We start from the raw sequence: 15,523 nt of genomic DNA, 5'->3' as shown, positions 1-15,523 counted from the left end.
TGGAGAGTAGCGGTTGGTGGGTTGAGTAGTCTCCCCAAATGGGCTTGCATATGTTCATTGATGTTGCATGTATTATTGAAATGGGCCTATGGGCCGTATTGTTACAATAAAGGCTTCGGCCCAGTGATATGAATAATGTAAAGGCTTCGGCCCAATATATGCTGAGATTGAATTTGGGCCTAGGCCCAGCAGGCTGATATTGTTTTGGGCTCTGAAAGGGGCTTGTTGCACACTGAGTTTACAAACTCACCCTTTTCCTTAACCTTGCAGGTGAGCCTTGATGTGGGGCTTGGAGCCGGAGGGGATTCAGAATGGCCACGGTGATCACTTTTGGGCTTTTGAAATAAGTGATTGGTTTTCTTTAGTTATCTTATTTACTATTTATTTTTGGGTTGTAATGATTCCATTTTAACTTTATTTTCTTTTCTTTTCTGGGATTATTTTTTTTAATAACTTTAAACTGGTTGATAATAATTCAAATGGGCTAGACTTAGGACGCGTTTTCAAAACGATACTTGATTTTAAAATAACACAACGTCACGATTATTCGATTTATCAAAGATATCTACTCAAAGAAATTTCAACTCGTTGTAGCCAAGTGTGGAAATGGTTGTGGGCATGTCTAGGATTGGATCCAATCAAAGAGCTTGGTACTTAAGCAGCCTTCATGGCTCACCTCCTCTGTTACGGATTCCTACCTGGTGCCCAGCTTCCATTCACTTCGTTGCTTAACATAAGTCGGTTTATAAAACACTAAAATGAAACATGGATTCTTAACTTCAATGTGGCACGTTGGATTTGGCCATAACGTCTGGGCCGGATTTGGGGTGTTACATTTAGTGGTATCAGAGCCCGGTTGCAACAACTCGACTGTGGATCGGGTCTAAAAATCTTTTTCAAAAACTTAGGCCTAAGAGGGGTATTTTTGGAAATGGTTTTGAAAAGTTCTTTTCAAAGATGTTTTATAAAATGGTTTAAGATTTTTTGGTTTTTTAAAACGGGGCCAAAATCAAGAGTTTCAAAACAAGGGTGTGTTAAGTCAAAATTAAATTTCTACCTGTTGTGACCAAATGCATGTTTTTTTTTATTTTTGGAGAAATAAGTGGCACACTGAATCCCCGTCACCAAGTCTGTAAGTATACTCTCTTTTACGTTATGTGATAATGATATGATACTATGAATAGAACTGAGACCCTACTATGATACTTTAGATAAGGTAGAGCTGTAAAACGGTAGGAATGAGACTGTAGCTAGGCTACGACGTTACGAAAACAATCCTTGAACTGCTATATTTCCATAAGACATCTCGTAATAAATAATTGAACATTATACTAATATCGTAAAATTCGTAATCAGATAATTTGATATGAGTACAAGAGGAACTCGTGGATGAGGCCACGGACGTGGTCGCGAAAGGGTACAAGCGAAATCTTCATCCTCAAGGCATAGGCCAGCTGAGGAGGTATCCGTGCCACAGGCAACTGAGACTGGGTCTTATGATCGGGCTGCGAGGGATGATGCTTTGTCCCAAGCAATGTTAAAGGTTTTGGAAAGGGTTGTTGGAGCTAGCACCGGGACAGTAAATAGGGGATCCATCTCGGAGTGACTCCGGGCTAACAGAGCAGAAGTTTTTAGGGGCGTATCTAGAGTAGCCCCAAATGTGGCTGAATATTGGTTAGAGGCAACAGAGCGGATTATGGACGATTTAGATTGCTCTATGGAGCAAAAGCTGAAGGGGGCTGTGTCGTTGCTACGAGACGAGGTATACCGATGGTGGATCACCGTGAGAGAGAGTACCCCGATTGAACGAGTAACTTGGGAATTGTTCAAGACTGCTTCTAAGGGGAGGTATGTTGGAGCTAGTTATGTGGATGCCCGTCGAAAGGAATTTTTGAATCTGACTCAGGGTATTAAGATTGTTGTAGAGTATGAGGCAGAATTCTTGAGGTTGAGTCGATACACCAGTAGGATAGTTGCAACTAAATATGAGCGAAGTGTTCGATTTGAGGATGGCCTCCGCGATGAGCTTAGGATACTGATAGCTCCATAGAGGGAGTGTGACTTTGCTGCGTTGGTAGAAAAGGCTAAGATAGCCGAGGAAGTAAAGAGAATTGAACGACAGAATCGTGAGAAGGATCGACCCAGATTTAGAAGGGATTCTGGACCCTCGAGTGCTACAAATAGGTATGTTAAAAGAGCTAGGATGGAGGAATCGGTTCGAGCAGTTCCAGTGAATATTTTTAAACCACAGGCTTGTAGGGACTGTGGTAGGGTGCATATGGGGGAGTGCTGGAAGTGAACTGGAGCATGTCTCCGATGTGGGTCAAAGGAGCATAAGTTCAGAGAATGTCCTCGGAGAGCAGCTCAGGAACTAGCTGCGGAACAAAGGGATGTCCAACCACAGCGAGGAGGACCACCATCACAGAGAGGTCGTGGGCAAGGTAGAGGTGGTAATGGAAATGGACGAGGACGTGGGCCACCTGGCAAGGGTGCTGGACATGCTGAAGCTCGATAGCCGGTGTTGTTTTATGTTGCACGACGTTGTGAAGAGGGTGACGCTCCTGATGTAATAACCGGTACGTTCTTCACTCATAGCATACCTTACACTACTTTGATTGATGTAGGTTCCACTCACTCGTATGTTACTTGTGATGCATCTGGGGCTTTGGGTGTGCTTCTCGAGGAGACGGTGAGTGGGGTATCGGCGATAAGCCCTTTAAGACACTCGGTTAAGGTAGATAAAATCTTTAGGGCGGTGTCTTTAGAGACACAAGATAAGATATTTGTAGGAGATTTGATGGAGCTGCCATTTGGGGATTTTGATCTTATCTTGGGCATGGACTGGCTAGCTAAGCATAGGGCGATATTGGATTGTGCTGCTAAGAGAATGATACTAAGAACTGCCAAAGATGAAGAGATAATGGTCATAGGGGAACGAAGGAATTATTTTTCCAATGTTGTTTCGGCTTTAAGAGCTGAAAGGTTGATTCGGAAAGGTTGTGAGGTGTACTTGGCATTTGTAAGTCAAGTTGAACCTGAGGGGATAACTGTTGAGTCGATTAGGACCATTAAAGAATTTCAAGATGTATTTCCGGAGGAACTTCCTGGATTACCTCCGAACAGAGAAGTCGAGTTCGGAATCGACTTGTTACCTGGAACAGCTCTTGTGTCCATTGCGCCTTATAGGATGGCACCAGAGGAGTTGGTAGAATTGAAAGCTCAGATTCAGGAACTGTTGGATAGAGGGTTTATAAGACCAAGTGTTTCCCCGTGGGGCGCACCAGTGCTGTTTGTAAAGAAGAAAGATGGGACCATGTGAATGTGTATTGACTATTGGCAGTTGAATAAACTGACGATCAAGAACAAGTATCCGTTACCAAGAATTGACGATCTGTTCGACCAACTAAGAGGAGCCTCGGTATTTTCTAAGATCGACCTTCGATCAGGATATCATCAGTTGAGAGTCAAAGAAGTGGATATTTACAAGACGGCATTCAGAACTCGATATGGTCATTACGAGTTTCTAGTTATGCCCTTTGGTTTGATTAATGCACCGGCAGCATTCATGAATTTAATGAATTGGGTGTTTCAGCCGTACTTGGATCAGTTTGTGGTCATATTTATCGATGATATCTTGGTGTATTTAGAAATGGAAGAGAAGCATGATGAGCATCTTCATGTTGTGCTACAAGTGCTAAGGGAAAAGTAACTTTATGCAAAGTTTACTAAGTGCGAGTTTTGGCTGAAGGAGGTCACTTTCTTGGGGCATGTTGTGTCTGCTGAGGGAATCAAGGTGGACCCTCAAAAGATTGAGGCAATTCTGGAATGGAAGCCACCGAGGTCAGTAACAGAAATCTGAAGTTTTCTAGGGTTGGCAGGTTATTATCAGAGATTTGTTGAAGGATTTTCTGTGTTGGCAGCACCGTTAACGAAACTTATAAGGAAGGGAGCACCTTTTGTTTGGACGAATAAGCAGCAAGAGGCTTTTAAGAAGCTGAAGAAGGTTTTAACAGAAGCGCTAGTGTTGATTTAGCCAGAGTCTGGTAAGGATATCACTGTGTACAGTGATGCGTCACATGTAGGTTTGGGCTGCGTGTTGATGCAAGAGGGTAAAGTGGTGGCTTATGCTTCACGATAGCTTAAGCCTCACGTGGTCAACTACCCTACGCATGACTTGGAGTTGGTAGCAGTGATTTTTGCACTTAAAATCTAGAGGCACTACTTGTATGGGGAGAGATACATTATTTATACGGATCACAAGAGTCTTAAGTACTTGTTAACTCAAAAGGAGCTGAATCTTAGACAGCAAAGGTGGATAGAGTTGTTAAAGGGCTATGACTGTTCGATTGAGTACCATCCAGGTAAGGCAAATGTCGTGGCCGATGCGTTAAGTCGAAGGACTGTGGTGGAATTGAAGGCAATGTTTGCTCGTTTAAGTTTGTATGACGATGGAAGCTTATTGGCAGAGTTACAAGTGAGACCGACTTGGGTAGAGCAGATTAAGAAGCAACAGTTGGAGGATGAGTCATTGGTTTCTCGGTTTCAGCAAGTTGAGATGGGGGGAGAATCCAGATTTTGGGTTAAATAATGATGGGGTTCTTTGTTTTCAAGGAAGAATTTGTATGCTGAAGGACTCTGACTTGAGATTGATGATTTTAAAAGAGGCACATAATGGACCTTGTGCTATGCATCCAAGAGGGAGTAAGTTTTATCGAGACTTGCGAGAGCTATATTGGTGGCCTGGACTTAAGCGAGAAGTGACCGAATTTGTGGGGAAATGTTTGACGTTTCAGCAAGTAAAGGCCGAGCATCAACTACCTTCAGGATTGTTACAGCCAGTAAAGATACCACTTTGGAAGTGGGAAAGGGTAACTATGGATTTTGTAAGTGGGTTGCCATTGACACCTTCCAAGAAGGATTCAATTTGGGTAATTGTGGATAGGCTCACGAAATCTACCCATTTCATACTTGTCCGAACCGATTACTCACTTCAGAAGCTGGCCAAGTTGTATGTGACGGAGATAGTGCATTTGCATGGGGTGCCAGTATCGATAATTTCTGACCGAGACCCAAGGTTTACATCTCAGTTTTGGCAGAAGTTGCATGAGGCGTTGGGAACGCGATTGGATTTCAGTACGGCTTTTCACCCTCAGTCGGATGGGCAGTCAGAGAGGGTCATTCAGATTTTAGAAGACATGTTGAGAGGTTGTGTTATTGAATTTAGAGGTAGTTGGGAGGACTATTTTCCATTGGAGGAGTTCGCGTATAACAACAGTTACCACAAGTATTCAGATGGCTCCTTATGAGGCATTATATGGGCGAAGGTGTCGTTCGCTTACTTGTTGGGCAGAGTTGGGGGAAAGGCAAGTACTTGGTCCAGAGTTGATAGCAGATACCGAAGACAAAATTAAGGTGATCAGGAATCGGTTAAAGGAGGCAGCAGATCGACAAAAGTCTTATGCCGATCTAAAGCGTAATGATATTGAATATGCTATAGGGGACATGGTCTTTTTGAAGGTATCGCCTTGGAAGAAGATATTGAGGTTTGGTAAGAAGGGCAAGTTGAGTCCACGGTTCATTGGGCCTTATCGAATTATTAAGCGGATAGGGCCGGTGGCTTATCAGCTAGAGTTACCTCCAGAGCTAGATCTTGTTCACGACGTTTTTCATGTGTCCATGCTAAAGCAATATCGTTCTAACCCAACTCATATCGTGCCAGTTGCAGAAATTGAAGTATAGTCGGATTTGACCTTCGAAGAAGAACCTGTGCAAATACTTGATCATGACGTCAAGGTGCTGAGAAGGAATTCAGTCCCATTAGTAAAGTTACTTTGGAGAAACCATGGCAAAGAAGAAGCTACTTGGGAGACTGAGGAAGCAATGCGTCAGCAACACCCTCAACTGTTTGGAGCAGGTAAAAATTTCGAGGCCAAAATTTCTTTAAGGAGGGTAGAATTGTAATATCCTAATTTTCAGGTTTTGTCGTGATTCTCGATATTTTGGTAAAGTTTTTAAAATTAGATATTTGGTTGTGAAATTCATAATTGGAGGGTGTAAATGGGCTTGTGGAAGGCCCATGTGTTGGCCGAAACCCGGTAGAATTTTTGAATTTTGGACTTAAGAAGTTAGGGGATTTGGATAGGTGGTCTTATTAAAAATTGTGGGTAAAATGTATCACAAAAGAGCCTCTGGTAAAGTGGCTAAGTGACGCCACTAGGGAGCTAAAAAGGTGGCGTGTAAGTGGTTGGGGAAGACCTGGGTTCGATTCTCTGAGATGGCAAAGGTGATGTTAATTTTTATGCTTTGAGCATGCAGGAGTTGTAGTCAAATGGAACTCGGTGGAAGAGAGTTTGAATCAGTCAAACGCATGGATTAAGGAGGGATAAGGGGAGAGATTTTAGGGATTTGAGAGGGAGATAGAGTTAGCCGATTAGAGGGGATTAGGGAGGGGATTTCGGCAGTGGGGTGTTAGGGTAGTATTTTCGGCATTTAGGAATTTAGTTGTACTGTTTTCTTTTGTAAACCATAGTTTTATTCCTTTCTTCTTTTTTCTTTTTTCTTCTCTAGCCAAACCACCAGCCTTCGATCCACTTTTCCTTCCTTTTCTTTTCCGAAACCTGTTCACTATTCCTTCCCATTCATCTACTACTTCTATCTTTACTTTTGCCAAAAAGTCACAAAAGTAGAAACCTGTGGTGCCGATTTCTTGTTGACCAGCAACTCTCTGTTTTCCTTCACTTTTTGGGGGCCAATCCCTTTATCTTCTAGGCTTTAAACGGATTCAAGAAGAGAGACTGTGGTAAGCATTCGTATTCTAAATCGATTTCAATAGTAACTGTTGACAAAAGCCGGAACCCCTATAGTTTAGGGAGGTGGCCGATTGGAGATATAAGCCTTATTCGGCTTCTTCATTTGTTTTTGTATGGTTTCTATGGTGGAGTAGATATGTTGGAGGAGCAGCAAGGCGTGGGGTGTCGATTTGGATAAGCTTGGATCATCAGAGTGACTAAGTCTAGATCTAGTCATCAATTTCGGCAAAGGTATGAATTCTAGGGCCATTATGGATGGTGGCCGAATATGTAAGTGTTAATAGGTAGTCTTCGATTTGGTTTAATTACTAACATGATCTAATCTATAAGCGGTTGATTATAGGAGAAATCGCGTAGGAGATCTCGTCAAGGAATATCACAAATCAGGTGTGTAACGAACCCTCTTTTGTAGCTTAACTCGATATTTGCCGAAAAGCTGAAATGCCAAAATTCTGGCATTTCGGGGACTCGTGAGCATGCGAACGCTCATAGGATAGTTATATTCGCTAAGTTCGATGATCGGTATCGTTGGAATAGGTAAGGGCACGATTTGGTGCACGATAGTAAGTTGGGCCTCGAGGGGCTAGAATCGGACCCAATAGGCTTCCGAGCCCATTTGGGTAAATTTGGTAGAAAATGGAATCCTATCAGATTGCGTGTTAATACAACTAAGACCGTTATGGAAAATGGGCTATGTAGGGCCCATTAGGGGTTTTTGGCCCAATAACTCGGTTTCGCTAAGAATGGGATAGAATCGCTATCAAAACACATGAAATTGTTAGTAACTGATAATGAACACGGAGAACCTTAATATTTGGTAAAATTACGAAATTACCCTTATAATATGAAAATGACTGTTTTCCCCTAGGTAAAAATGACTATTTTACCCCTAGGGTTTAATTATGAGTTTGATGCATGGGATTTTGATATTATGATTTGATACGATATGCACATGATATGTATGATATGCACATGATTTATTCATTTATGCATGGGTTGGGTTTATATGGATGGAGGAAGTGCAAAAGGGCTTTGCCCCAGTTTACCGAAAAGGGCTTTTGCCCCAGTTTATCAAAAAGGGCTTTGCCCCAGTTATTAAAAGAGGCTAGGCCTCCAGTTATATGTTAAAGCAGCTATGCTACCAGTGGAGAGTTTGGTTGGGTGGGTTGAGTTATTCCCCACATGGAGAGCTTGGTTAGTAAGGGTGAAGAGTAGCGGTTGGTGGGTTGAGTAGTCTCCCCAAATGGGCTTGCATATGTTCATTGATGTTGCATGTATTATTGAAATGGGCCTATGGGCCGTATTATTACAATAAAGGCTTCGGCCCAGTGATATGAATAATGAAAAGGCTTTGGCCCAGTTATATGAATAATGTAAAGGCTTCGGCCCAGTATATGCTGAGATTGAATTTGGACCTAGGCCCAGCAGGCTGATATTGTTTTGGGCTCTGAAAGGGGCTTATTGCACACTGAGTTTCCAAACTCACCCCTTTCCTTAACCTTTCAGGTGAGCCTTGATGTGGGGGCTTCGAGCCGGAGGGGATTCAGAGTGGCCACGGTGATCGCTTTTGGGCTTTTGAAATAAGTGATTGGTTTTCTTTAGTTATCTTATTTACTATTTATTTTTGGGTTGTAATAAGGCCATTTTAACTTTATTTTCTTTTCTTTTCTGGGATTATTTTATTTTTAATAACTTTAAACTGGTTGATAATAATTCAAATGGGCTAGACTTAGGATGCGTTTCAAAACAATACTTGCTTTCAAAATAACACAACGTCATGATTATTCGATTTATCAAAGATATCTACTAAAAGAAATTTCAAATCGTTGTAGCCAAGTGTGGCAATGGTTGTGGGCATGTCTAGGATTGGATCCAATCAAAGAGCTTGGTACTTAAGCAGCCTTCATGGCTCACCTCCTCTGTTACGGATTCCTACCTGGTGCCCAGCTTCCATTCACTTTGTTGCTTAACATAAGTCGGTTTATAAAACACTAAAACGAAACATGGATTCTTAACCTCAATGTGGCACGTCGGATTCGGCCATAACGTCTGGGCCGGGTTTGGGGTGTTACATAGATAGGGTGTAACACCCCTAACCCGCAACCGTCATCGGCGGGGCTACGAGGTATTACTGAAGAAAACATATTACTCATACAATCACATAATTCCATAGATCATATTCGTAAAATAAATATATTAAATTATTAATCACACTGTATGCACAAATTATAATTCCCAAGTTCAAACGAGTTCAAATCGATATTAATTCGTTGACTTCATAATTATATACATGTATTAATTAACCAAATAAAACATTTCACATAGCATATTATGCAAATCATGTGCAACATTAAAATTGGCTATTATAAAAATAAAACATAATTGGCAAATCATTTAAAGACCAAACATGCCTATTTGCTAATTACAAAGCCATACGCATTTGACATTTTAATATAATAAATTTTAAGATCATATGCCAACCACTAATGTATTCAATTCCCATATCATCTATCATTTTTAGAGTATAATCGCATAATTAAAACACCAATTATACTTTAATAATAATTTACATTCTATAATAGCATATTAATACATCCAAATGTCATAATAACATGATATACTCAATTAATTCATATAACAACAATGACATGAACATATTAAAAAAATATATGTTCTGTTAATAAGCTCTCTGTAGCTGAACATATATATATAACATCTATTATTTTATTACCAACTCCTGCTGTCAGACATACATCTTAATTTAACCAATATTAAACCACCATCAAAACCTATTCCTCATTCAATTTATAGCACGAACATAACTTTAAATAATTTTAGACCTTAGTCAAATATATAATAGGCTTAAATCTACTAGTATAAAATATTCATAAGTGATTCAAAAGATAGAATAGCTTATACATGCCATAAGTTTAAACTTAAGCTTTCAAAGGGACCAAATTATAGACGATAGTGTGACGAGATTCACTGACAATCCCCGGGCACGTAACGATTACCAAAACCTATAAATCAAAAACAATTATCCAAACACAGTGTAAGCTAATTTAGCTTAGTAAGTTACAAGCAATTAAACTCTAAAATTTAACTTGATATCTCAAATACCATTTAACTAGTTCATACTACTAAATCATATAATCACTAGCTTACCATATTATAAGGCACTTATTAATCGAATGCTATGATTCAACTAAAATCAATATATAATTACTCAACCATAAAGCATTTCTTCAATTCCAAATACAAGGCCGAATACATTATGGCATTCCATCATTATGTAATATATAAAAAAATATATATGCATAATACACTTCATCTCATACTGCAATATAACATATGTCTTCCAAACACAAACATCATCTTATTCGAACTTCAAAATGATTTTAGCACAACGCTATTCACACATTTATCATTACATGCTCTCGAATAGCCAAGTCTCCATTAACATTTCATATGACATTCAATATGATATTTAATGCATTTCCACATATCATTTTATTTTCATTTAAATTATACCTCTAAATAGCATTTCATCTATTCCCCAATTAATCTTATTTATTTGATTTCAAATATAATCACCACATAGTTCAAGACTTACCAAGCTTAATTTCGAACATAAACATAACGGCTATTCCTCACAAACTCCAAATATTTACTCATTCCACTGTCCATGATTACTCAATAAGGTCGCACACTTAGTGCTAATAGTTATTCGAAAATATGTAGTATGTTCGTACACTTGGTGCTTAATAATCAAACTCGCACACTTAGTGCTATACAATTAAACTCGTACACTTAGTGCCAATCTCATAATCGTAAATATTTATACCCACACACTTAGTGCTGAAAATCAACAACTCAATACATCTCACTTCTTTTTACATTCGATAATTTCATCACTACATGTGTATATATACCATTCAATTTGGCATAATTACATAGATATTATGGTTGTTTAAATCAATACAAAATATATGTTTAATAACTTACCTCGGATTTCGACAGACAAAGATTATCAACTATTCAACGATTTTTTATTTTCCACGATCCAAACCCGATCCTTTTTGTTCTTGGTCTATTCAAATTCAAATTAAGCTCATTCGAATAAAATTCAATTCAATTAAACCCCAAAACACATAAATGAGAAAATTTACATTTTGTCCCTTATTTTTCACACTTTTACATTATAGTCCAAAAATTCATAACACATCAAATACACAAAATTTAAAAAAAACAACAAGCTCTAGCCGAATACTCCTCTAGCTTATATAAGTCCTCACATTTTACCTATTATACAAACTAACCGTTCAATTTAATATTTTTGCAATTTAGCCTTAATTTGTAACATTACGAAATAGGGCCTAAACGGAACAGTGGTTGCGAAACCACAAATCCAAGGTAGAAAAATTTATTTTATTATTATTTTGAGGTTCATGATATTATTGCATGGTTGTGTGAAAATTTCGTGATGAAATTCTATGCATAAAGTGCTTAAGTTGAGATTAGGGACTAAATCGAATAATTTGCAAAACTTGCATTCTAGAAGTTTTTAGTATGAAATTGCTTTGGAATATTAATTAGGAGGGTTTAAATAAAAATTTGACCAATTTCTAAGTTCATGGACAAAATAGGACATGGATGGAATTTTTGAAAGTTTAATAAGGAAGGGCATTTTGGTCATTTGGATATTAAATGAAATAAAAAGGGAAAAATAACACAAAATTCATCATCTTCTTCATTAGAACGAAATTTCAAGGGTTCTACATAGCTAGGGTTTGTTTCAAGCTTTCAAGCTCCATAGTAAGTGATTCCAAGCCTCGTTTTTAATGTTCTTTACATTTTCGGAGTCCTGGTAGCTCGATAAAGCTTATGCTAGCAATAATTTAAGTTAGGGTTCATATTTGGAAAAATACCCATAGGTGAAAAGTGTTTATTTTCATGTTTTATGATAGAATATGAGGTTTTAAATTATGTTATACAACTTGTGCTACTTCGGTTTTAAGTGAAAACGAGTAAAATGGCTTAATCGGTAAAAATACCTAATAGTCATAAGTACATGTTAGAGTGTGAATTTGATGCTGTCATAGAAGGGAAAAATGATCAGCATGTCATAAAACATAAGAAAATAGGATGAAGTTTAAATTACGAGACTTGGGGAAAAAGTGCAAATATGTGAAAGTTTAGGGGCAAAAATGTAATTTTGCCAAAGTTTGGGTCAAGGACTGTTTTGATAAATGTGAATATTAAATAAGTTAAATTTGCTATTATAGATGAAGAAGAGCGAAATTCGGGAGTAGATCGGGGAAAAGAAAAAGTAAAGGACTAAATTGTAAAGTTTAGTCACATTTTGTATCGAGGTAAGTTTACAGTAAATAAATGCAATATTCTTTTATTTTACATTATTATTCTCAATTTCCAGCATTTATTTATTTTTTAGAATATTTAAAGTCGAATTAAAGGCGAAGTGACAGAGAAAAAGCTTTAGGAAGCCCCATTTGAACCTTAGGAATGTTAGGATATTGGGATTGACAGGACAAGACAGGAAAGAAATGAGCCATGTAAGTCTATATCAGTTATATGGATTTGGAGACAGGAATGAGCCATGTAAGCCCATATTATATATATGTATATATGGCATTGGAGACAGGAATAATTCATTTAAGTCCATGTCAAAGACATGGCATTGGCAAGGATATTGATAGACAGGAACGACCCTAGTATCCTTAGTATTCCGAGTGGTTCAACGGGTCATTGTACACATTAATTACAGTGAATTATCAGCAAAAGGGAAGGTAGATTATATTTATGAATAATGAAAGGTCAGGGAAGAAAGAAGGTAAGTGAGTAAAGAAGAAGGTAGAAAATGAGAAGTAAAGAAAGTTTATGAGGCTAGGTGACATTATGTATAATTATTCATTCTGTTGAATGTTGTAATTTATTTGCTTGTAAGCTTACTAAGCCTAGTGCTTACTCTCTTTATTTTCTTTTTCTTATAGTTTTTATCAAGCCACTAGGGGATCGAAGGAAACGTCGGAGACCCGATCACACTATCGAAGAAATCACATTGGTATAGTTAGACGTTTCGTTTTGTGTATGGCATGTATAGGAACTTGGTTTCTTTTGATATGATATGATCAATGAATGATATGTAAATACTTGCTAGTGATTAGCTAATAGAGTGGCTGATGATATACATGTTTAGTAGTATTTATGATTAAGTAGTAACTATCACATGAAAACTAAGAAAAATGTGAAAGTAACTTAAAAACTGATTTAAGTATCAGAAATAATGGGATTTTGAAAAATCACAAGAAATTGTAGAGACACGGGTTGATGGTGAATAATATATGAAATTAAAGCTCGTTGTGTCTATTTTCATATGGAATAAGTAAAATAGGTAAAGGTTTTGTATTTTATAGGGTATCTGAGTTTTGGTGGCCAGAGTGATTTCTGGATCCCCTGTTCCAACTTTAGAAATTCACCATAAATTTTACAAAAATAATTAGGTGGTTTACTTTATATTTTTAGAATCCTTATTGAATCTAGTTTTAATAGAAACAAACAGTATAGTCATATCATTTTTGTACAAAGATAAAAGTGGTTCAAAGTAAGTAGAGGCTAGTGCAGTTGAATTCTAAAACAGGGGTAACTTTAACTAATAAACTGTACTAATTGGCTAAGTAAAAAATTCTAGAAAAAAATTAGTAGATAGATATATGAGTCTAGTTTCAGGAAAAATTTACGGATCTTAATTTTGAGTTTTGAAACTGGAGAAATGAATTTTTAAGCAACCATAATGCGGAAAAATAGTTTTTTTCCGAAAATTAAAATAAGTGGTTTAGAGTTGTTTAAAAGGTAAGATAAGTTTAGTAACACCTCAGGCTTGACTCCGGTGACGGTTTCGGGCGTGGGGATGTTACATAATTACTCAATTCCATCAAAACTTCTAATAAAACTTTTTTTATCTAACACATATCTTTTATTTTATATCTTTAAACACAAAATCCATCAAACTATCATCAATGGCAACTCATGAATATCTCATCAATTTAAAAAATTCTTACATGGGTCTTAGAGTATTCAAAGTAACGATCTCAAAAACGTAAAAATTATCAAAAACCAAGCTCAACCATACCTTGAATTTTGACTCAACAATGGCTGAATATGCTTGGTCTTTCTTTCCTTTTTCTTTTTCCTAGTTTCGGCTTTGATGAACAAAATAATGCATGATAACATTTTATTTTATGTTTTGTTTAATATAATGTTATTAAACATTTACTAAATTAACCTTATTAACAAAATATAAAACCTTATATTATAGGCATTAAAACCGTCCATCATTATTATTCATGGAAAAATTGCAACATAAAGGCTCCATGTTTAAAGAACAAAGCAATTTTGACACTTTAATAATTAACCAATCACCTTTCATTTTTTTACGTGATTAAACCCCTTTTTATCAAATCGACATCTAAACGATAAAATTTTTAAATAAAAATTTAACACAAGCAAATTCATACATTTTAAGCATGGAAAATAATATTTAAATATTTTTTTGACTCAGATTTGTTGTCCCGAAACCACCATTCTGATTAGGGTCAAAATCGGGCTGTTACAACTCTCCCCTCCTTAGGGATTTTCTTCCCCGAAAATCTTACCAATGAATAGGTTTGTATAACATTCTTTCATCGAATTCTCAAGCTCGCAAGTTGCTTCGTCGACCCCGTGCTTAAGCCAAAGCACTTTCACCAATTAGATTTTCTTATTTCGCAATTTTTTCACTTCGCGAGCCAGAATACGGATCGGTTCTTCCTCATAAGTTAAATCGAACTGAATCTCAATTCCGAATGGGATAATCACATGAAAAGGATTGGATCTATACCGTCGGAGCATCGAAACATGAAAAACATTGTGGATCTTTTCTAGCTCAGGTGGTAACAGTAATCTATACGGAACTGGCCCAATCCGCTCTACAATCTCATATGGCCCAATAAATCTCGGACTTAACTTGCCTCTGCGACCAAATCTAAGAATTTTCTTCCACGGCGAGACTTTCAAAAATACTCGGTCTCCTATCTGAAATTCTATGTCTTTATGCTTCAAATCTGCTTATGATTTCTGACGATCTGATGCTGCTTTCAAACTTTCACATATCACATATCACTTTTACTTTCTGCTTAGTCTCTTTCACCAAATCAACCTCGTATATCTTGTTGTCACAAAGCTCGATCCAGTACAAAGGTGTACAACATTTATGACCGTACAAAGCTTCATAAGGTGCCATCTTGATACTTGACTAAAAGCTATTATTGTACTCAAATTCGATCAGGGAAAAGTATCTTTCCCGCATACCCTCAAACTCGAGAACACAACATCTCAACATATCCTCAAGTATTTGAATGATTGGTTCAGACTGACCATCCGTCAGGGGGTGGAAAGTAGTGCTAAAATGTAATTTAGTACTAATGCATATTCTAGTTTCTTCCAAAATCGTGATGTAAACCTCGAATCTCTATTTGAAATAATAGAAATAAGTACCTATGTAATCATACAATCTGAGTAATGTACAATTCAACTAGCTTATCGAGCGAGTAATCTGTACAGACAAGAATAAAGTGAGTCGACTTTGTCAATCTATCAATAATAACCCAGATTGCATCTTTCTTGCTTGGTGTTAACGGTAAACCAGATATGAAATC

Source organism: Gossypium hirsutum, chromosome A06, assembly GCF_007990345.1.
Source record: "Gossypium hirsutum isolate 1008001.06 chromosome A06, Gossypium_hirsutum_v2.1, whole genome shotgun sequence".
Taxonomy (NCBI): domain Eukaryota; kingdom Viridiplantae; phylum Streptophyta; class Magnoliopsida; order Malvales; family Malvaceae; genus Gossypium; species Gossypium hirsutum.
This window is presented reverse-complemented; position numbering follows the sequence as displayed.